The sequence below is a fragment of the Symphalangus syndactylus genome, chromosome 12, assembly GCF_028878055.3.
Source record: "Symphalangus syndactylus isolate Jambi chromosome 12, NHGRI_mSymSyn1-v2.1_pri, whole genome shotgun sequence".
NCBI classification, from domain to species: domain Eukaryota; kingdom Metazoa; phylum Chordata; class Mammalia; order Primates; family Hylobatidae; genus Symphalangus; species Symphalangus syndactylus.
Window position 1 is genome coordinate 128,884,847 of NC_072441.2, and position 21,609 is coordinate 128,906,455.

The window sequence follows — 21,609 nt, forward strand, 5'->3', positions numbered from 1 at the left end:
AAAAAATGAAAAAAGTATCTGCCAAACTTTTTCTCATTAAAAGAATGAAAATCATAAATATAGTTAACCCCCACTTGAACTTAATTCATTCAGCAACCAATTAACCTAAATTAAATCAAATTATTTTAGTTGTTTCTTTGTTCCAAAGTATGTTTGACTGAATGTTAAATAATACCTTTCAGTTGGCTCTAAAGATTGTATTATTTGCTATTTATGGTATTAATAGCTACCCTTCAAGATGGCTCCCGGTGATCTTCACCCTAAACTCTTGTGTAGTCTCCACTCACACTGTACCATAGTTAGTATGTGTGATAAATAATATCTGGCATTAGTGATGACAAGGTTATATTAATCGATAAGGTTATATTACTCTGAGATAAGTTTATAAAAAATATGGTGGGTTCTATCTTGGTTGCACTCACTCTCTTTTTTCCTCTCTGGGTAAAGCCAGCTTCCATGTTATAAGAGGTTCTATGGAAAGGAATGAGGAACTGAAGCCTTCCGAGCCATGCCAATGAGCTTGGAAGCAGTTCCTCTAGCTCCAGTAAAGTTTTCAGATGTCTATAGTGCTACAGCTTGATGAAAACCTCATGAGAGGCATTGAGCTAGAAAAATCTAGCTAATTTACTCCCAGATTCCTCATTCTCAGACACTGTGAGAGATAATAAATGTTTGCTGTCTTAAGCCACTAGAGTTTTTGGAGTAAGTTGTATACAACAATATATAGCCAATGCACTATTTTATTACTCAAGACCAAGGAAAATGGACATTTACATTCAATAGCTCTTTCTCAGAGCTTTGACTCATCTCTTGTGTTAGCATCTGGGATTGTGAATTTCCCATCTATTGTCTACTCTAGGGATGATTAACATCAGGATGAATGAAAATGTAAGATAGGGAGCTGTTACCCTGATGTGTTGGGTTAAAGGAAATGTGTGGTCTAGAGGTGCATGACTAGAGGTTGAAGTCAAAAGATTGATATTACATTATTGAAGCTGCCGTGGTAGCAAACAAGAGTCAGAGATTCAGCGTAGGGCCTGACACTTAGTTGGTATTCAATAAATGTCTGATGATCTAGATTCTTCACTCTTGAGCTAATTCTACCTGTCGTCCTCTTCCTGGAACTCTGTCATCATAGATAATAGAGGCAATACCCTGTCTAGATACAATTTAAGAAACATTAGGGTACAACCACATGTAGTACAGAGGTCCCTGGTAGACTACCATTTACTGGGCAGGCCAACTTTGATAGATCAGCCAGTAAGATCATGTTTGCTATAAAGATCCAAGACCACATTCAGGAATAGGTGTTGTTAACACTGTTAGCTTATCATCTGTGAGTTTCCTGTCATGGCCACCTTATTGTCATTAGATATCTGTTCAGTGTCCCATGTGGAACTGAGAAGATGCCCCCTGACATCTTACTTTACTAACCTGCTGATGGAAGCCCACTCCTCTATTTTTTAGATTTTGCCATCTAGGACTATAGTGTGTATAGGATAAATAAACCCTAGAACCAGGCTATATGACTTGAAATTCTGGCCCATCACTTAATATCAAAGAAACTTGGAAGAGGCACTTGAACTATCTAATCTTTATTTTCCTGAACTGTGGAACGAGATAAAAATAGCCCCTATCTCAAAGGATTATTGTGAGAATTAAATGAATTAATGCATGTAAACATCTTAAAAGACTGCCTGGCACCTAGTAAATGCTCAATGTATCTTACCTATTACTATCATTATTAGTACTATGAGGAACCCTCGTTTAGAGGAAAGAGCTTGGGTTTTAGGGTTGGATGCACATTTTGGCTCTGTGACCTTGAACAAGTTACTGATGTCTTTGAACCTCAATTCCTTCACCTGTAAAAAGGTAAGATATTACCTATATTGGAGGTTATTTTAAGGGTTAAATAAGATCATGCATACACATATTTGCATCATAGTTTTCTTCTCTTTCATTAGCAAGGTTATAAGTGCTAACTCAAAAACCTGATATTTTTGAAAAGTAGCATCTGTCATCCTAAGAAAAATATCTGTGAAGAAGAGTGCACTGTTTTAAAGAAAGGCAAATGGTTCTGTGTTTAGCATCAGATGGGCAAAAGCATTTAAGTTCATGGTTGGATGCTTTTGAGTTTTCATAAAAATAAAATCTAACAGATATAATTAAGTATGCAGCATTTAGAATGAGAGTAGGCACTCTTCATTGTGTGGGCAATAAAACCTGGAAGAAAAAAACAATCAATATGTTGGAGCAATTAAGTTTTCAGCTACAAATAACTAATTTCAATCCTTGTGGTTTTTCTAGGGTTCAAATATATTGCTTATTCTTAAAATATTAATATAGCCCTGAATTATTTATGGAGCCAAGAAACACTGTACTCTTTTAACATGGAAGAGAATGGAAGGTTATTTCATGTCAGCACCATGGGAGACAATAATAAATTTGAAATGTAAATAATACCTCTGAGAATAAAGCCTGGTTGAAGGCCACAGTATGTGTTTTCTAGACTTTTTCTTTTGTGATACAGAAGTTGGAAAGCCAATAGACAATGCTATTCTAGACTTAGGATTCTCTTAGGGTTACCAGTATCTTGTGCAGTGTTGAGGTCAGTCTAGAAGTTTTGATCACTTATAATAATAATATTTAATTTCATGTAATTTAAAGAACCTACTATAATAATAGCAATAGCTATTATTTATTGATTTTATTATGTCCTGAGTACTGTGCTGAATGCTTATACACATAACCTTTACATCTTTACTCTTAATGACTCTGTAAAGCAGGTACTGTTACTTTCCCTGTTTTCCAGGAGAAGACACTGAGACCAAGAAAGGTTAAATGTTTTGAATCACTGGCCTCTGACTCCAGAGCTCTTTTCCTGATGTAACAACTTGCTGCCTTCACCCATAGACAACGTTAATTCCTCTTGCCTCTGGCATTCTACAGCAGAAAGCCTGTGCTTCTGCTGCACTCTGCTTGGCTTTGTAGACATTTTTTCTTGTTCGTATTCTCCACTATTGTAGTGGGAAGAGCATAGTCTTTGAAGTTAAACAGACCTGGGCTTGATTTTTATGTCTTCTCTCGCTAGCAGTATTATCTTTAATTACCCAGTACTCAAAATAAATCTCTGAGGTAGGAATGTTATTGTCTCATTTTATCATTTATGAATCTGGGGTTTAGAGGGGTTAAGTAACTTGACCAAGGTCCTACTCCAAGTATGTGAAGGAACTGAGCTTGTATCCAGCTCTATCAGAAGCTTCCAAATTTATCTACATAATTATAAATATTCAAAATTGCAATTTGTTAACTTGGAGATTATCTAGTGGCCTCCTCATTTTGCAGATGGGAAAACAAGGCCCAGAAAGAGTTTCGGTATTTTTACCTTCGTTTTACATTAGAGAAGATGAGAAAAGAAGGGCTAAAACTCCTGAATTCTGTACTTTTCTAGAACTGCCTAGTGGTTTGAAATATTCCTGTTGAGAAGAGTTTTGCCACCTCTCTTGATGGAAGGGCTACTTACTCTCTTAGATGGTGGTATAAAGGAAGCTATTGTGGAGTGATGTGCGTAGAGAAATTCTCTTTTCCTTTTGTTAACATTGGAATGACTTTTATTTGCTTTGACCTTGGATTTCTTTTCATCATTAAGAGGGATATATTGTGTGTTTAAATATTGCATTATTAATAATATTTGCCTGAGTGCAGTGTCATGATCAATTTTTCATGTGTATCATTCTTTATGCAGCAGTAGTTGAATTTCAAGCAGAACCTTACCTTCACCTCTCCTCCTCTCAGTGACAGTCTTCAGCAAGAAGAATGGCAGGCCTGAAACTCCTTATCCACATGGGAGATCAAAAATGCCTCCCTAGGTCAGTCCAAAATTCTTTTTGAGATTAGGACATCATGAGGCATCTGTGAGGAAGTGGTGGGTATCTTTCTAAACCTAGACCTTGGAGCGGAGAATCCAGGTGGTATCAAAGCCCCAAACGTCCCTTAATCTCCTATGACTCTATTGCCTCATCCAAGTCTCCCCCCTCCCTTCCTTCCCACCTCTCCCCTTCCACGTTTCCTTCTTAAAACATTCCTAACTGTCAATGGACCTCTCCTTTCTGATTGTGAGGCAGACACTCAGAGCAGTGTGACTGGCAGTATGATCTAGGAAGATAAAAGCTCCCTTTACCTTAAACTAATATATTAGTTTAAAAGTAAGGACCATATTTATTTCTGCCCAGAATTATATTTATTTTTTAAACCCTATGTGGTTGAAATTTTATTAATACACTTGTTTTCCCTGTTAGCTTCTTGGCATATGGCCAGATTGGCATATTGTTCATCTCCCAGAACTCCAGAGAATATTTGAAATAGGGGACAGGTATACTTGCCCCCAAGTTCACTAATAAATCTAGTTAATGAAAATTGCATTAATTTGGTGATTTGTGCGTGAACCGTTTCACCCCATACTGCTAAACACCTCTTCTAAGGCTCCAGCCCCAGAAATGTGTGGGAAGAAGCCCTAGGTGGGGTTTTCATCTTGACCTCAGCAGCCTTTGAGATGCTTTTGATGCAACCCACAGGGTCGTCTTTCCTCTTATCCACCTGTTTGTCTATCCCAGGGCTTGGAAGATGACTAACTTGGTGGGCTAGACTGGATGCTTTTTTAGAATAGGGATCATTTCTTATTCATCTCTGAAACCACAAGTTCCACAGGTGACTGACAGAGTGAACACTCAGGATGTTTGAGGAAGTAAGGAAAGGGAGAAAAGAAGGGAAGAGAAGGGAAGATAAATACAGGAAGGAAGTGCTTCCATTCTGTCACCTAATCCACCAGGGAAAGGAGGGTTTGTGTGGCTCAGTGCTCATAGCATAATGGTTAGAGGAAGGGTATGAAGTAACCCAGACAGACATGGTGCTGTCTACAGCATACTTAATCCCTTTGAATTTTAATTTACTTTTCATTAAGTGGGAATGATAGTTTCTACTTTTTTAATTTATTGTAAAACTTAAGCTAGTATATGTAAGATACTTGACATACTATATGCTGTATAGTAAGTGGTCAATAAATGTTACATTTTATTACTTTTTTTTTTTTAAGTCTTATTGTCTCTCTCTCCAGTATTTTTCCTATTTCTTGCCTTCACTGTGAGCCAGAAAATTCCTTCCTCTGGAAGCCTTTATCTCTGAAACCCAGCATTTCCAAAAGTGTTCTGGGAAATAGATGTTAATAAGTATTACATAAAGGAAGGATTCATATTTAAATACATTTGAGAAGTACTGGATTAAAAATAAATTAACCATATTCATTACAGCAGGACTTTTTACAACACTGAAATATGCTAATACACATAATTCTTCAGAGGGGACCAGTGCATACAGCATTTCCTGAAGTTATTTGATTATAGACCCTCTCTCCCTCTTTTTTTCCCAGAATATCTTATGGAATTAGTGTTCTTAGGAACTTATTTGCTCAACACTGCCCCAAAGAATTACCAGGTTTTTTTTTTTGTAACTGTCAACAATTCCACAAATTCTCTTTTTATTTACTGAAGCACGTGATAACAGTTTTTTCTTCACATCAGATGGGTAATGGGCCAACATTATAATAAGGCTTGAAAGAGGCACAGCTCACACATTATTGCATTATTGTGAAAAGTTAGTCATCATGCTTAACAAATTTTTTAAACTATCACTGGAAAACTTAAACAAATAACGGTGACAAAAAGCTTCCCTGAATCTCCTAGGTTTTGTTTATGTGTATGTGTGTGTGTATATATATTTATATGTATATACATTTATATATATATATATATATATTTTTTTTTTTTTTTTTTTGAGATGGAGCCTTGCTCTGTCACCCAGGCTGGAGTGCAGTGGCGCAATCTCAGCTCACTGCAAGCTTCGCCTCCCAGGTTCACGCCATTCTCCTGCCTCAGCCTTCCCGGCAGCTGGGACTACAGGCGCATGCTGCCACACCCGGCTAATATTTTTGTATTTTTAGTAGAGATGAAGTTTCTCCGTGTTAGCCAGGATGGTCTCAATCTCCTGACCTCGTGATCCACCCTCCTCAGCCTCCCAAAGTGCTGGGATTACAGGCATGAGCCACCACGCCTGGCCTATGTGTATGTATTTTTAAAGGGAGTTTTAAATTGTATTTTAATTTTCATTAATCTATTCATTTCAGAAATATTTCTCAGTATTCATTATTTGCCAAGCACAGTAATGGACATCGCTGGAGTGTAGAACTGATAGGAAAGAGGCAAACAAACTTTCAGTTACGTGTAGAGTGATAAGAATCTTTAGGATAACGTGGAAGCTCATTGGAAGAACACTTAATGCAGCTTTGAGGGATCTGAGAAGGGTGCCTGGAGGAAGTGATGTTGCTGATGGAATCTCAAAGATAAATAGGATTTAGCCAAATGAAAGTAAGTAGTTGGGGAGAATGAGTATATAGGCAAAAGGAAACATGTGCAGAGTAGTGAGAGAGGCATGTTGAAAGAAATTCAGTGAACTGAAAAAAAAAAGTGAAAATAGTACATTTTATTGTAGCAAATTTAGAAAGTAGTGAAAAGTACACATGAAACAGCAAAATCCCCTCAGATTTCTCCGCTTTTCCAACATGCTCTTAAATTTTTTGGTTTTATATTTCTGGAAATATATTATCATTGTCTATTAATAATTTTGACACCGTGTTTCATTTTCAGCAGTTTGATACTTGTGTTTTTGATTTTTATACACAAACACTTCTTGATAAAATATAGTCATTAAAGCCACATTCTGGGATGTAGAAGTTTCAATATGTAAAGCACTTTTCTACGAATTTGTTCTGTTCAATAAAGAAAAAAATTATTGGTTTCCTTGGAAGAGGAGTTTTACCTGTGAAACCTGCTTTAATAGAAAAAAAAAAGACAACTCAATATCGTACCCTATTTCCTTTGTGTTTTTTTCTATGCATTTTCCATTTACGTAGTAGAATTTTAGAATATATATAAAATTCTGCTGCTCACTTGTAATATTATATTGTGAGAATGTGTACAAATTGTGAAAGATTGCTTTAAAACTTTATTTTTAATGGCTGATTATGATATATCTGTAGGTGCATAGGTGCGACTTGTAGTGACCCTTCAGTTATAAGAGAGGAACAATGTACCAAGCAGTCATCAGATATTTTACTTTATCCTGTCTCTAGTGACAAGATTCCATAGTTAAATCACTAGCTAGACATGTTTTATATTGATCTCACCAAGGCCACCCCTAAGGCATGCAGGGCTCCAGACAAAGATTTTTTGTGACGCCTATGTCTATATAAACAGTTTGATTAAAAATTGTATTACAAAATTTATAGACCTCATGCGAGGTCCATGAATTTAGATGAAGATTTAGAATAATGTGTAGAGAAGATACTTAGGTGTTTGTTTATTGTTCAGTGAGGGCATGTAAAGCATCCGGAGCCATCTTTTCATATTCTTGATTGTCGAAGGCATAGTTTCTGGAGATAATTTGATATCTCCCACATGCAGAAAAAGCTATCACTACTGTTATTACTCACAATGCATGGCTTTTTGGGACATATTTGTAATGAAACAATGTAGATCTTCTTGCCTCAGCAGTTTCCTAATACTATTTACTTAACGCTGGTTACATCATTACTTGTGATGCTTCAGCATTCACGGTACTCCTACAAATACTGGTTTCTAATGATGTACACAAATGCAGGGTTCATCTTAAGTATAAAGAAAAATGTGAATAAATAATTTATTTGCTGGTTATGTTAAATGTACCATTAGGAATTGTATAGCATAAACGTAGATTAACACATCTTCCAACAATGTTTTTTCTTGAATTCTAGCTTTAGGTCATAGTCCCTATATTCCTAGAATGTACTCTGTCAAAGTTAACTGCACAATGTTAACTGCCTTTCACATACCACCATCAGCAGGAAGAATAAGCAAGGAGCCCAGATACTGAGAGAAACTGTTCTGTTTGTGTAAGGAAAGTGTGTTCTCAAATGGCACACCTCATTAATGGCCCAAGAGACCACAACATTCACACTTGGATTGGGGACAATGAGCAGGGCTTATTGGAGATACAGAGTAACAATTTTGAAAGACTTCAAAGAAGATAGCTATCTCATGATAGGGACAGCTACTTCTGGAGGACATCTTAGCACTGTAAAGAGACTGGAAACTACTTAGCAGAAGGGGATACAGGGTTAAGGATGCCTGCTGCCACCCATGCTATCTTCAGTTGCTGTAAACCTGGAGACAGCACCTTGATTAGAACATAGATGGGCAAGAGCCAATGCCTGGGTCCATACACAGCTCAAGTCCAAAGGTCAGTGGTGGACTATCAGTATCTCAGAGCTCTAGACTCTTCCTGTGTCCAACATAAATGAGAGTCACCCAAATTCAGTATGTTGGCACCATTCTGGTGGCCCAATCTTGTATGATTCCATGAAGGAAACACACAGAAGTGATCTGCTTACCCAGGCATCTATCTTATCCTGGAACTGGGACATGGGACAAGCCCATAACCATAAGTTCTGGGCCTTCTCAGAGCACCTGATTGTCTCTACATCTGGGGAACTAGAAAGATTGAGAACACCCTGAGAATGAGAAAGGAGGGCTGAGACATGCCCGGCCCAATTGTCACTGCTAGCCCTGGTTGATCTCCAGCACTGGAGGAGGACTGAGAAAATTTCAAGTTAGGCACGTCTAGTGACCAGGACCCAGAGGAACCAGGGCTCAGGACATCCTGCTTGGACTGCACAGCCAGGCCAGGTACTATAGAAGGACATAGACATTTTTCAAAAGACACTCCAAAGTGTGGGAGGGGCCCCACTTACCACAGTCAGAAGGCATTACTGAGCCTGGCTCAGCAGTTTCAGTTCTGGCTCAGTGATAAGTTTCAAAGAAATAATTCCCACCTCCCCCTCAGAATTATACCCACAATAGGTAGGTAGGGTGTTGAGTGGGAGCTGAATATTTTTACTTCAGAGAAACATGCAATTCTCACTGTTCTGAAAGAAAAGCCATGTCCTTTTAACAGAAAATAGCCAAATCCTGGAGACTACCATGGAAACCATTGGAAACCCAGTGACACGCTCCTCACATTATGAGGGATAGATAGTAATAATAATGATACTAATCAGTATAATAAAGTTTATTAATACCTAATATATTCAAGGAACATGCTAAATACTTTATGTATGTTTCCTTTAATTGTACTATAGTCCTACAAAGTATTATCTCCATTGATGATGAAGAGAAGTGAGGTGATTTACCCACGGCCACTCAGTTGATAAGTTGCAAAGCCAAGCCCATGTGATTTTGTTACCCAAGTTCTTTGCATTGTATCTCACTGCCTTTTGTAAGTTGGTTTGCAGGTACCCTCTGAGGATGCAGAAAGATCCCTGCTTTGGACACAGACAGGATAGCACACAGAGAGATACTGGAAGCAACTTGCATGACTTGAGACTCCTCTCCCCCAGCCTAAGACCTGGCCGTAGTGCTTTGTCACCCCCCTCTCCTTCCCTGCTTGAAGCACTATCCATCTTTCAAGCCTATAGGCTCTTCCCAAGCATGCTATTAGATGTTTTTTTTCATGATTTCATTTATACATCAACATCTTATTTCTCAGTGGGCTATAATTAGGCTTCTTTCCTTTTTTTAAGTAAACAAGCATGTGTGTGAAGCATCTTGGTAAATGACCTTCAAACTGTTAGCTGGCCTTGAAAGTACAGTTTTCACTGGAAACCTGGAGGTGGCAACTTTTCTCCTCTTACGAAGTATGTGGAAATTCAGAGACCTGTGTACTAGCTACTGTGTGACCTCGGTCACATTACTGCTTCTGCCTGGATCAGTATAAAATGGAGACGAGAATAGGAAATTTGGAGTAGATAAGATCTAGCTAGTGGCAGCTTGCTAGCTTGTTCTCTCTTTCTCTCAACCTGACATGTAGCAGTGGTGTGAAATTGGGCACACACATCTTAGAATATGCTCCTGTGTAATCATGGGGCGGTGTGGTAGAAGAGAAAGAGCATAGACTTTGGAGTCACAGAGCTCTGGGTTTAAATCTGCCTTTCTATTTCTATTTGTATAATTTCGGGACATTCATTTAAACTGTCTGACAATTCAGGCAATTGTGTCCTATCCCCAGAGTCTCCAGGGCATGGATTTTCAGATGTGATTCTGCAGAATTATTAAGACTAGCAGATATTTCTGTGATGTCTCCTCCCCCACCCCACCACCTTGCAGACATCTATGGACAGAAAAACCCATCTCCTGCTCCACCTCCTGTGTCGCCTCCCTCACTGAGCCTGCTCCCTTGGCTTTTCTGCTTCTCTATAAGGTCAGAAGCTTTAGCTTTGTGCTGCCTTCAGCATTCTGAGTTTTCTGAAGCTGATGAATTATGATTTCCTCCATGCCCAGTCCTTTTACTTCTAGCTTGGAGGCATTGTGCTCCCTGGCTGCTCACTGCTACCAGGCTGTGCCTTCATAATCAGATGTTTGGGTTGGCTGTAATGATGATGGATGAGGCAGAAGAATGGCAACAGGTACTTTCTGAAGCCCAATCATAGGGCTACACAGGGAGCCTGGTGTGGCCCCTGAGGCCCCATCATGCTCCTTGGATGGTGTCTGGGGCACTTCTCCGTGTTTTATTCATGGGCTCAGGACAATGGTGCATGTATGACAAGTATAGCTGGCAAAATGAGACAGTCACCACCACCATCCCACTTTATAGCTACCAACTCTTCATTCTCCTGCCTAGCCACCTGAGGAAGGAGGGTTTTTCTCTCAGCTAGGTGTTTGCCGTTTCAATCAACATTTTTTCATTCGTTTCCTCACTCATTCATTAGAGTTCTGTGTTTCATCACACCACACAGGCATATGGATTCTGTGATCCCACACAATGCTAGATACCTTTTTATTTTGTATGGTTTTAAACTTTTTATTTTTAATTTTTGTGGATATATAGTAGGTATATATATTTATGGGGTATATGAGATATTTTGGTGCAAGCATGCAATGCATAATAACCACATCATGGGAAATTGGGTGTCCATCCCCTCAAGCATTTATCCTTGCTGTTAAAAACAATACAGTTATAATCTTTTGGTTATTTTTAAATGTACAATTAAATTATTATTGACTGTAGTCACTTTGTTGTGTTATCCAGTACTAGGTCTTATTCAATTTGTTTTTTGTACCCATTAACTGTCCCCACCTCCTCCCTAACCAGCCCCCCAACCCCCACTACTCTTCCCATCTTCTGATAACTCTATCTCCATGAGTTCAATTGTTTGGATTTTTAGATCCCACAAATAAGTGAGTACATGTGATGTTTGTCTTTCTGTGCCTGACTTATTTCACTTAAGGTAATGGCCTCGAGTTCCATCTATGTCGTTGCAAATGACAGGATCTCATTCTTTTTTATTGCTGAACAGTACTCCATTATGTATAAGCACCACATTTTCTTGATCCATTCATGTATTGATGGACACTTAGGTTGCTTCCAAATCTTGGCTATTGTGAACAGTGCTGCAGCAAACATGAGAGTGCAGGTATCTCTTTGATACACTGATTTCCTTTCTTTTGGGTACATACCCAGCAGTGATACTGCTGGATCTTATGATAGCTCTATTCTTAGTTTTTTGAAGAACCTTAGACACATTAAGTCAATGTTCTTACTCACTGTGGTTGGAAACACAGGCTTTTTCATCAAAATGCCTGGATTCCAACCCTGTCTTCTACCTATAGCTGTGTTACCTGAGACCAAATTCTCAAACTGTGTTTTGCTTTCTTCATCTATAAAATAGGGACACAAATACTACCTACATTAAAACAATTGTCTGGAAATAAATGAAATAATACACAAAAATGCTTGGAATGGGACCTGACACATAGAAAATGATCAATAGAAATTATTAAAGCACATAACATTCCATACAATGGATACTCATTGGTGGCTCTAAAAACTGAGGGTAAGAAATGTTGGGAAACTTTTCAAGTTCAACAAACTAATAAATGATAGAGGTGGGGTTCAAAACCAGGCAGTCTTATTAATTATCTTTAATATATGTAGCAGAGCCATGGGATAGGGTTAGGTGGCAAGAGTGGTGAGTATAGAAGGATGTGAGATTAGACAAATAAAAGCAAAAAAAGCCATAAGAAGTTGCCTGTCTCAAATTTTAAATCTTATCCTTTCCTCCCTTACTTTTTCAATCTATGATTTTCTAAAAATAGTTCCTCTAGTCAAATCCTGGATTCCTGTCATTTTTGCTGCTATTGTTTCCCTTTCCTAGAACACGTTTTGTGCCTGATCCTGGGTGAGGCTGGACTGACCCCATCCTGTCTTTCTTACCTTAGCTCCAGCAACTCTCTCCCACATCTTCTGTTCTGCCATTAGACACTCACTCTTAGGCTTCCCAATAATGTCTGATTGTGTTACCACCACCACCAACCCCATTGCCTTTGCTTTCAATGTGACCTCAGCCTAGAATCCTCTCTCTGCCACTCTGCCTGGAAACGTTTACTCTTCCTTCAGGGCCTAACCTAACTATGTGTCTTCCTCTCTGGGAAGTCTTCCAGGACCCTGCAGGTAGAGTTAGTCAGTCCCTGCTCAGTCTGTCTCCCTTTCTCCTGAATTTCTCTTTCACAGCATTTATCATCAAATTATCATTGTCTATTTCTGGGTCTGTCTCAGTTTAGTCCTTGAAGGAAGGACTATGTCTCATTCATATCAGGGTCACTAGAACCCAGCTTAGGTCTGAGGGAGCAGCAGATGTGTATTTGTGTTTGAGTGTGTGTGTGTGTGTGTGTGTGTGTGTGTAGATTAGGTAAACTGAATACAGTTGCACAGAAGTGAGCTGGGCCTTTGAGCATGACTCCCCTCCCCTCCCCTCCCCTCCCCTCCCCTCCCCTCCCCTCCCCTCCCCTCCCCTCCCCTCTCCTCTCCTCTCCTTTCCTTTCCTTCCTTTTAAAATTATGAAATGCCTATTTTGTGTTTGGTGCTGGAATACAGAAGAGCAACCTCTGATCCTGACCCCATATTACCCACTTTATGAAGCTTCCTCAATGATGGGCTCACTCAGGCACCCTAGAGTCCTCCAACATAGCCCCTCAGGCCATCTCTTCTGTCTTTTGCAGAGTTCTAACATAGTACCTGGCAACCACTGATAGCCATCATCAGCCAGCAACACATTGGCTCAAACCTTTTTTTCTGATATTCTTTCCATAGGTTCTAGGATAGAGCAAGTTAACAGTGCTTGGAGCATTTTTACACTAGATGCCTCATGTCATGAATCAGCCTTGCTAGTATAGGCGCTAAGACAGGATATAATCCATACCTTACAGATAGGAAAACCAAGGTTCAGAGAACTTATGAGACAATCCCTGTTCAAATATGTGCATAGGCCTGGTAAAATGCATTTCACCATGAATGGTCTTGCTTTTTCATTGACAGAACCATTCTTAATAGCATTGGGGCTATTTTACACTAGAGAACCAGCTCAGTCTGGATTGACAAAGGGCATATGGAGATAAAATGGTGAGAGTCACTGCTGGGAAAATGATATGTTAGGGCTGTTTCTCAAAGAGCAGTAATTCCAGTAATTGTTGACTTCTACATCCTTGTTTTTGTTTTTCCACTTTGTTCTCCATGCTTTAATGTATGTAGATGGTTTGGGCTGACTCTTTCCTGAGGAGATCTGTGAGTTACTGTTTTCTATTTATGTATGTTTTCTGGATCAAACTTAAAGGACCCTTGGGAACTTAGTTCATTCATTGTATTATGAAATATTCCTTGAGCACCTGTTCCATGCCAGACCCTGTCTAGACAAGAAGAATGTTAAAAGCATGGCACATTCCCTGCCCTCATGGAACTCACAGTCCAGAAGCAGAAGACACATTTTTACCAAATGCAACTGATGCAGAGATAGACAGAATTACACCAAATGCAAGATACAATTATTTTTTACAAGGCTGTGCTTAGGGACACTGAAGATGAGGTAGCCATTTTACATGGGGTATCAAGAAAACCCTCCTAGATGCAGCAACCCTTGAGTTAACTCTTGAAATATTCATGAAGAGATGTTACCTGGCTGTTCAGGAGAAGGAAGGCCATTCTGGGCAAAGGCAGCAGTATGTGCCCAGAAGTAACAGTTTGATGTGTTCCAGGAAAAACAAGCAACAAGTTCAGTATAGCCTCTCCTTAAATTAATGAATAGGACATGGGGAGAGATAAGGCTATAGATAAAGTATTGGGAGGTGGGAGTAGGCATGTATCACAGACTACTTTGATGGCTTGTCCTGAGGGCAACAGCAGGTCTCAGGGGGAGCAACATTTCCCATTTAATGTATATTCCCAGTCTGTTAGTAATGAACTGGAATTAATCCTTGTAAAGGAATTAAAATATCTAGATTCTGTTTATTTTTCTATCCCTTGCAGATTGAGTGAACATATTTGAGTATTGGAATATCTCCAAGTCTGTTTCTTCACCTATAAAATGGGAATAATATCTGACTTGCCCATTGTACAAGGGTATTTTGAGAAGAAAATGAAGAAAGGAATAGAAAATAATTTATGAATTATAAAACCTTTTGTTATAATTATTATGCCCTTTTATTATTAATTTAAGTTTATATTCTCAATGACATTTTGATATTCCTTAGATTATAGGACTAGCATCTGTAATACAAAGTTTTATGATTACTGTCCAGGGATATTATTTAATACTAAATGTCATGGCCCTAACACTATTATAGACATAGACATAGGAGAAAAGAAGGGAAAGAAAATGATATTTATTGAGCATTTATGTGCCAAATACTATGCTAGCTTCTTTGTTCCCACTTAAGTCATTCTCCTAGTACTCTCATGAGGGCAGGTATTATTAATCTTATTTCATTTTATATATGCAGAAACTAAGGCTCAAAGATTTGTAATAAGTTATCCAAAGTCACTCAGCTAGTGAGTGGCAGAGCCAGGATTGGAAGCCTAATATGCATTAGTCCAAATCCTGCCATTCTTCTCTATATGTTGAGTTTTTTTTTAAGAAGGAGGACAGTGAGGGGGAGGGAGACAGGAAATGTTTACAGGTAGGATATTTCAAGATGGCAGTCTCCAAACTTTTTGGCACCAGAGACTGGTTTTGTGGAATACAATTTTTCCATGGACCAGAAACAGGAGGTGGGAGAGCTGGTTTTAGGATTAAACTGTTCCAATTCAGATCATCAGGCATTCATTAGATTCTCAATAAGAAGCGTGCAACCTAGATCCCTCACATGTGCAGTTGACAATAGGGTTCTCACTCCTATGAGAATCTGATGCTGCTGCTGATCTGACAGGAAGTGGAGCTCAGGGGGTCATGCTCACTCACACACCCCCACCACCTTGTGCTGTGTGGCTCAGTTCCTAGCAGCCCAGGCACAAACAGGTCCTGGTCCATGACCCAGAGGTTGGAGACCCCTTTTTTAAGACATCAACTTTTCTGACTTTATAAAGCCAGCAGAAAATTTAGTCTTTGTAGTGTTCTATAGCCCTCAAATAATTAGAAGCTGCACAGTTTTCATAGTCATTGTGTTAGATTCTGATGCAGATACTACTCCTTATTTCTCTATTTCCAGTGACTTCTTACTATACTTAAAGTAACATTCAAACTTGTTACCGTAATCTATAAGGCTGTGCATAATTTGATCTCTGCCTGTCTCTCCAACTTTATCCTTCTTTCCCTTCTTATTTCTCATAAACTCCAGCCACACTAGCCTCTTCAGTTTTCTTATATATTCTATCCTTATGTCCTATGTCAGAGTCTTGGCAGGAATTTGAGGATAATTTAATAAAGGGACAATTTACAAGCGTGTCACCTCAAGTTCTGCAAGGATAAGCACCATGTCTCCTCTGGGGTCCTCCAGAGCATACTCAGATTCTCATTTAGTATTTAGTTTTTAGAATAGGGCCTAACATGTGTTAGCAATAATGATAGTGATTTAAAATAATAGAATAGGGCTATTAAGTGGCAGATACCTGATTTACACCTAGACTTTGGTTCCGGAGTCCATGGTCAATAAATATTTTTTGAATAAATAAATAAATAAAAGAATGAATGCATAAAATATTACTTTTCAGTCTCGAATTCATTTGAATTCACAATATTTATATTTAAGGATATTTACACTTAAGAAATACAATTTACATTGTATTCGCAATGTTTGTTACACTGAATATAACTCAAAGTAGGGTGAAATTAATAATATCTTCTTTTTTAAATACCAGTTAATGTTCCTGCTCGTTCCTGCTCTTTCCTGTTGTGTTTAAATATAAATTCCCTTAAAACTGAGTTTCTCTCTTGATTTTATATCTCAGTAATCAAAGCAGTTTCTTAACGCTAAGAAATGGCACCCACCTTTAAAAGCCCCAAGAAGGAGTACAAATATTTAATTCTAGTTTTGCATGATGGCAATTTTCCCTTCATCACAATCCCATTGCATTTATAGTATTTGCCAGAGTTGTGCCAGTCACATGGCTCCAAAAACTGCCAAAGAAAGAGGACTAAATTTTAAGCCTAAAAATAAAAGAAAAGGAAAAAGATCTGGATACATGTCAGATTACTCTGACAGCACCTGCACGTTCTATTTCAGTTATACTGCAGGCAGACCAATGGGCACCTCCAAGAAGTCCTTATCTCCGGTAACTTGAGAATCACCAGCAATTGGAATTTTGTGAAATACTTTGTCAATTGACCTGGTTCCTCACCAATCATGTACCTGGAACCTTGGCAGCATTTTTAGATGACAAAATATCTTCTTTTGGAAATCTGTGCAAGTTGAAAGGCCATATTCTTCTGTGCTGGCCTGTCCTGGCACAATGAGTACAGCTGTGAATACACTGTCTTAAAAAGATTGGGTTGTTTTCCTGGGGCAGGGCAGCCTGATGGAAGAAAGGTGTGAATATGAAGGTGAAGAAGCCAGAGATGTTGAGCCTGGAGAAGGGCCTGGCTTCTGAATTTGCTAGTTCTATGCCCCTAGGCAATTTTACATATCTTGAGGGCTTCAGGCCTAGATTTCCTTATCTATAATTTGTGTTAGCAGTGTTGTTTTGAGAGTCAACTAGAAAATGTATGGGAATGTACCTCATAAATGATCAAGTCGTACCTAACTTTTATTGTTTTATTATTATCTAAATTGCTAGTGAGGTCTAACACTCGGTCAAAAAAGTAGTATATTGTAAAAAGTATTAGAGTCAGAAGACCTGAGTGCAAATTTTAGTTCTGCCACTTAATTACCAGGTGACTTTATGCGATTCATTTAGCCTTCTGAACTTTAATTCCATAATCTATAAAACTGGAAATCATAAATTTATTCAAGAAACAGATTTTGAGCCCCCTTTTTGTGGACCTGGTAGTATGTGGATATGAAAAATATAGGTGTTTATATCTTGAGAAGGAGACAGTAAGCAAAAACAGACAAGGTTATAACCTATAACCAAATGCTGTTGTTCCATAAAGAAGGGGATTCAAACCAGATTGTTGCATCATTGCTATTTCCAAACAGGATTTGAGGCAACAAACAATGAAAAGGAATATTAAAATAGCCCCTTGTCAAAGATCAGATGGTTGTTCAACCATCTGATCTTTGACAAACCTGACAAAAACAAGCAATGGGGAAAGGATTCCCTGTTTTATAAATGGTGCTGGGAAAACTGGCTAGCCATATGTAGAAAGCTGAAACTGGATCCCTTCCTTACACCTTATACAAAAATTAATTCAAGATGGATTAAAGACTTACATGTTAGACCTAAAACCATAAAAACCCTAGAAGAAAACCTAGGCAATACCATTCAGGACATAGGCATGGGCAAGGACTTCATGACTAAAACGCCAAAAGCAATGGCAACAAAAGCCAAAATTGACAAATGGGATCTAATTAAACTAAAGAGCTTCTGCACAGCAAAAGAAACTACCATCAGAGTGAACAGGCACCCTACAAAATGGGAGAAAATTTTTGCAACCTACTCATCTGACAAAGGGCTAATATCCAGAATCTACAATGAACTCAAACACATTTACAAGAAAAAAAAACAACCCCATCAAAAAGTGGGCGAAGGATATGAACAGACACTTCTCAAAAGAAGACATTTATGCAGCCAAAAAACACATGAAAAAATGCTCATCATCACTGGCCATCAGAGAAATGCAAATCAAAACCACAATGAGATACCATCTCACACCAGTTAGAATGGCCATCATGAAAAAGTCAGGAAACAACAGGTGCTGGAGAGGATGTGGAGAAATAGGAAGCACTTTTACACTGTTGGTGGGACTGTAAACTAGTTCAACCATTGTGGAAGTCAGTGTGGTGATTCCTCAGGGATCTAGAACTAGAAATACCATTTGACCCAGCCATCCCATTACTGGGTATATACCCAAAGGATTATAAATCATGCTGCTATAAAGACACATGCACACGTATGTTTATTGCGGCACTATTCACAATAGCAAAGACTTGGAACCAACCCAAATGTCCAACAACGATAGACTGGATTAAGAAAATGTGGCACATATACACCATGGAATACTATGCAGCCATAAAAAATGATGAGTTCATGTCCTTTGTAGGGACATGGATGAAACTGGAAACCATCATACTCAGCAAACTATCACAAGGACAAAAAACCAAACACCGCATGTTCTCACTCATAGGTGGGAATTGAACAATGAGAACACATGGACACAGGAAGGGGAACATCACACTCCAGGGACTGTTGTGGGGTGGGGGGAGGGGGGAGGGATAGCGTTAGTAGATATACCTAATGTTAAATGACGAGTTAATGGGTGCAGCACACCAACATGGCACATGGATACATATGTAACAAACCTGCACATTGTGCACATGTACCCTAAAACTTAAAGTATAATAATAAAATAAAAAAATAAAAAATAAATAAAATAAAATAGCCCCTTGTCAAGACCCTTTCCACCACAATCTCATTTGGCCCTCATAATAATCGTATGGGATAGGACCAACAGTATTATTGTTATCCTCATATTCATCCATCCATTTGTTCACTTGACACATTTATCCAGTACCAATTATTATGCATACAGTGCTGTAACTGCTGTCCAGTTATAAATATGTGTCATTTCTGCACAAGCAAATCTGAAAAGGTCCTGATTGGATGGCCTCCATACAACTGTATGGAAAGGAAAAGATCCTTGGACTTAAAGGGGAGCAGCCTGGGGTTTGAATTCCCACTCTACCAGGACTGGCCGAGGAATTTTGACTAAATTATAGGGCCTAGCACATAGCAAGCTCTCGTAAATACTAAGAGAATGGATGAATGGATTGGTAGATGGATGAATGAATAAATGAATGATGCCACGCTACCTCATTGAGCCTCAGTTTGCTCACCTATAAAATGGAAATAATGATCCCTGGATTCCAAGGTGATTGTGAGGTTTGCCTGAATTATTTTACTTAAAAAGTGTTTCTGTAAGTTGCATGCCAACAAATATGGCTATGCCTGATATGGTTTGGTTCTGTGTCTCCACCCAAATCTCATGTTGAGTTATGATTTTAAGTGTTGGAGGAGTGGCCTGGTAGGAGGTGATTGGATCATGAGGGTGGATTTGCCCCTTGCTGTTCTTGTTATAGCGAGTTCTCATGAGATCTGGTTGTTTAAAAGTGTGTAGCACTTCCCCCTTTGCTCTCTCTCTACTGCTGCCATGTGAAAAAGGTGCTTGCTTCCCCTTTTCTGCCATGATTGTAAGTTTCCTGAGGCCTCCCCAGCCATTCATTCTGTACAGCCTGCAGAACTGTGAATCAGTTCAACCTCTTTTCTTCATAAATTACCTAGTCTCAGGTAGTTCTTTACAGCAATGTGAGAATGGACTAATACAGTGCCTGAACTCCTGATTCCTCTAATCCAGTGCTGAAAACCAGTTTCTCCCTGGATACTATCTGCTCTGATCTAACTTGCCTGGGTATATTTGAGAAACCATTCTTTTTGGCCAAGTTTATTTGAATCCACATGGAAATGTTGAGGCGGCAGTTGGATATATGAGTCTGGAAGTGTGGCAGGAGGTTTGAACCGGAGATATAAGTTTGGCCAACAGAGCCACAGAAAGATCAAATAGGATGAGGACAGCATTGCCTTTGACAACCAAAATTACAGATGACATTTTCAGTCATTTCAGTGATGTGATGGAGAAAAGAAGCCAGCCTCCATGTGATGGAGAAAGCAGTGGGTTAAAGAACAAATTGGCATCAAAGAAGTGGCAATAGTAAATGTGGATTACTCAGTATTTTGTTAGTGGAGGGAAAGAGAAAACGGAGGAGTTTAGGAAGAAGAAACGATGTTTTAAGTGGATTATTGTGGTACTATTGACCACTCCATATTTCTTGACATACTTTTCTCCATTAGCTTCTGCAAAGTCTATCCCTACCTGTTCCTCCTTTGGTTCTTTTTCCTCTACCTTCTCCTTAAAGGCTCTGTCTGCAGTATTTTTCTCTTTGGACATTGTTTACTCACCTGGCAGAGACAACTTATAAAAGTCTCACCTGGCATTCAAGGCTCTCTAAGGTCTGGCTCTGGTATGCTATTACAAGTTTCTTCCTCCCGTATTCTCCCATATAAGCTAAGCTCAAACTACTTGATTGTTTCCCAGTTCCAGAATTTTTCACTTTCATTCTTTCATGTCTTTAAATATATTCTTCATTTTGTCCAGAATCCCTGCCTGCTCCCTATCTTCGTGTATGTAAATCTTCCTTGTTTAAGCCTCTGCTCAAATGTCATTTCTTTTAGGCAGCTTCAATCTCCCCTTCCTCAACTAAGGAATTAGATCATATTCTCTATTTTTTCTTATTGTAATTATTATTTTCAGCTTGTCCAAGAGTAGCATAAATGGTTTTGTAGGTCTTGATTTAAATGTCTGAGAAGATGTTGGATGACCTCTTAGCAAAGAAGTTACAGAGGTAATTTCTGAAGTATTGAGATTCTATGTTATTCTCTTATTAGCAATTGTTTTGAAGATGCCCAATTATGACATTATCCATCCACTCACTCACTATGTCATTTGACTACTCGGTAGCCTATAAGGACTCTCCCCACCCACTGCACTGGCCTAAGAATAAAGAACCAGGTTTGGGGTTCTTAATTTATTGGCAGATCGTGAGTATTAGTATCAATATCAGTATGTATATTAACCTGAGTATCATTCATCTTATGCAAATGAGGATTACAGTCTCTACTTTATAAGAGGGTAACAATAAAATCCCTCTGAAACCAATGATTACACCAGCTATTTAAATGTCATACCCTGTAAGGATTCTTCCTAGTGTTCCCACACCAGCATCTTCCACTTCTGTGTTTCAACGTCATCTTGTACAAACCTCCGTCATTTTATTTTCATATACAATCAGTCTTCTATTATATAACATCAGAAATGGTTTCGTGTCATGTTAATAGCATAGGATTTAGTTTCAGGAAGATGAGGGTTCAAATTCTTTTGCTGCTATTTCTTGGCTATGTGACCTTGGTTAAGATTATGTAATGTCTCTGATCCTTAATTTTATGATCTATAACATGGAAATTTTATTAGGAAAAAATGAAATGAAA

General features: G+C 38.7%; 1 protein-coding gene and 1 pseudogene across 8 annotated transcripts in view; one reads left to right on the forward strand and one right to left on the reverse strand.

The window, feature by feature from the left end:
- The window catches only part of AGBL4 (AGBL carboxypeptidase 4), a 1,484,537-nt gene that overhangs the window by 821,592 nt on the left and 641,336 nt on the right, over positions 1-21,609 (forward strand). The window lies entirely within an intron of this gene.
- On the reverse strand, positions 5,571-5,684 carry LOC129469314 (uncharacterized; annotated as a pseudogene).